General features: G+C 38.9%; 1 non-coding gene across 1 annotated transcript; it reads left to right on the top strand.

The window, feature by feature from the left end:
- Positions 1-2,609: 2,609 nt before the first annotated feature.
- On the top strand, positions 2,610-2,763 carry LOC118546097 (small nucleolar RNA SNORA62/SNORA6 family). The gene has a single exon (XR_004922434.1). It is a non-coding gene; the product is annotated as a small nucleolar RNA SNORA62/SNORA6 family (small nucleolar RNA).
- Positions 2,764-3,212: the final 449 nt, after the last annotated feature.

Genomic DNA, 3,212 nt, shown 5'->3' with positions numbered 1-3,212 from the left:
CTTATTATTCAATACTGGGAACGCTGCTACACGCTGTCCTCAGGGATCTTCTCCAGGTTGTGCCCTCTGCTGAAGAAGGCTGTCATGCCCAAGTTAATGCATCCCTCCAGGGGGCAGCCCACATGTAGTAACTGCCCCATGTGAGGCCATAAAACCTTGCCCTTTCTTCCAATTGCCAGAGAACTCCCATGAGTAATTCCAGCTTCAGAGCTCACTGGGTGATCTAGGGCTTTCATGTGATGTCATTGAAGCTCTGATTCTCCTCCTGCCATACCCCGTTTTCTTCCTTCCCTCAAGAATTGTTGAGGCTGAGAGTACTATCGTTTAAGTTCACCGCACTCCAATCTATGCGTTCAAGAACCTGACCTGCAACAGATCAGAGGACCTCATGACTGGCAGTATGTGGCCATGAGAGTCTCTGGCATATTGAAGTACAGTTGTTCAACTTTCATTAGTGGTGAACTGGGATGGAATGCCTATAGAATGAAATACAGTCATGGATGTAATAAAAAATACAGTTGAAAAAGTAATAATTATAACATAATGGGTAATTAATTATGATTTGATAAAAACATGTGCAAAAGTCAGAGGGCCACCTTTTCAGAATATGAAGTTCTCATTCTCTGAAGGTGGAAAGTAAAGAAAGCTAAAGACGCAACATAGAGCTTAATCATAAGAGCTCCAAATAAGGATATATTCTCAAATTAGGCAAGTGCGCTATGTTGAGTCCAGGACTATGATAGAAAAAATGAGATCCTGATTCAGGGGATGGTGGCATCTGGACTGATGCCTTTAAACATTATGTATCTCCCAAACCCATCCTACTGAGGGATGGTGAGTGCCCTCTTCCTTGCAGGTGACGCAGATGACCTTGCCTTGCAATAAAACAAGAGTCCCCTCAATATTTGTACCCATATTTCTTCGTGTGGTCATAACATCCCAGGGCTAGAGAAACTCTAGAACTTTCTAGGGGAAAAAGGGGGACTATATGCAGAAGGAGTTACAGTACCTAAGTAATATGTGCCAACAGGTGACTGGTGAGTGTATATGGGACTGGATCCTAAGGGTGTTGGATCAAGAAGGGAAAATGAGTTTGGACAAGGAATTGTTTATCAAATTGGAAATACTCTCACAGGATCGGATCTAAAGTCCTGGCAAAAACAATAGAAAAAAGGGTCAAAGATTTAGAGAGTTGGACATGATGGAGTTTTTATTCTGTAAAAAGCTAAGAAGCCCACTTGGTGACTGTAGTCCCCGGAATGGGACATAGATATTATTGACCGAGGCAATCAGGATGCACTAGTGGTAAGAACACCAGTACTACTGGAAAACTCATTGATGATTGTTGTCTACAGGCAGGTCTGATGGTTGAAGTTACTGTATAGAAATGAGCACCTCAATAGCACGGGGGTTGAAAAGATGATCAGAAGTCTGACGACAGTTGCGCTAGTAAAAAGTTATGACCCTTTGCCCAATTGCTGGTCCTGGACAAATTTTTAAACTTAAAACCCATTTTGTGAGGGAGTGTCATTGTTCCAAGGCAGAGGATGCTGCAACATCAGAGCAAGTATATATATATAGTGTATATATATATATATATATATATATATAGTATGTACAGTATATATATATATATACACTGCCCTAGTCTTTCCTCAAAGGGACCTATGGTGACTTACCTGAGTAATAGTACAGAGAGGGAAAGATAATATCCATATATTTTAAGGACAACTAAACAAAGGGTAAAGTTGATACTGATTCTCTGGGATTTAGAGCCTCACCATGAATCCCCTATTAGAGTGGGGGTATATAGAGGAGAAGTAATGAAGTCCTGATACTAATCCACTCAGCATAGTCTACTGGGATCACGGATACACCAGTGATCATTATCTCTCCCTGCCAGGGAATTGCTGGAATGGACTTACTAGGGAGTTGGCACCATTCCCATGATGGTTTGGGGTCTATAGAGCAAGAGTTTCTCATCAGAAAACACTAAGCTAAAAGTTCTCAAACTCTTCCCTACACTCTGAGAAAGATGGCAATAAAAGACATTGGCACATCCCACTTCAGTATCAGACATTAACATCACCCTGAATTAGTTATCTATTTGCCCACTGAAGAGTTTTGCACAAACTGTTACATCTGCCTGGAAGTCTCTTTTCTTCTATTTCATCTCACAAAGTACTACTAATGTTTCCAACTGAGTCCAATCCTCACTTTCTTCCAAAGCTATCTTATAGTGTTTTAATTAGGCCAGTCCCCCTTTCCATGCTGTCATAATATCACATAGCTTTTCTCTGTGGGATTTGTCTTTCGCACACATGTTTATTTGATTAATGTGCATTCTTATATACTAAAATTGTAAATTTATCTCAGAATCTAAGACAGAGTCAATAAATATTGTGATGAATGACTTGATTATATCTAGTCTTCCTATAATTTGAACACAGGGAATTTTACATTGTTGTATATTTTGATATATCTTATAGAAAAAGATGCTTATTGTACATCACAAACATAGATTTCACAGAAATTTCTTAGGAGAAAAAAATCTATTATAATATCCATCTTTGAAACAGGAAAGAGAAACGGACTTAAAGCCATCCCAGGCTGCACATTGTTAGAGGCTGGAGTTGAGGCCTTTGGCTGGCTGAGGAGCTCACAAGTGTGGATAGTGCACCGCATGAGGGGCAGGTCTTTCACTAACACCGCAAGGGGCTCTATCCAGATGAGTGGAGTTTGATAGTAATTATTTCTATAAGTAAAACAAACAAACAAACCAAAAAACCAAAAAACAAACAACAAAAATCATCTTAGGAACTAAGAGTAGCTTCTGGGAAAATTTAAATACAGGTAAAAAATAAATATTACATAAGATCTTATAATAAGGATAAACATGTATGAGTGAATAAATGGATAAATATAATATGCTTACTATTCTGGTAGAAATTCATGTGTGTTTCTACGTGAGTACAAAAAGAGTCATGTGTAACTTCTACCATAGGAAGGTGTGTTGGTGTAGGAAGGATTTTGGAGAGGAAACAAGGTCCCAACTGATATATACATATGGAATAGAGAGCCAGGGAAATTATTTATTTAGCAGAAGGCACAGTTTGAATTGTCTTATATACATAATCTTATTTATTATACACAACAACTCTGTAAATTAAATCCCATACTCCTACCTTAGAGAGACAGTGGGGAAGGAATTA

This window comes from Halichoerus grypus, chromosome 2, assembly GCF_964656455.1.
Source record: "Halichoerus grypus chromosome 2, mHalGry1.hap1.1, whole genome shotgun sequence".
Lineage (NCBI taxonomy): Eukaryota > Metazoa > Chordata > Mammalia > Carnivora > Phocidae > Halichoerus > Halichoerus grypus.
The sequence above is the reverse complement of the archived record's forward strand: the minus strand, read 5'-3'. Positions and strand labels throughout refer to the sequence as shown.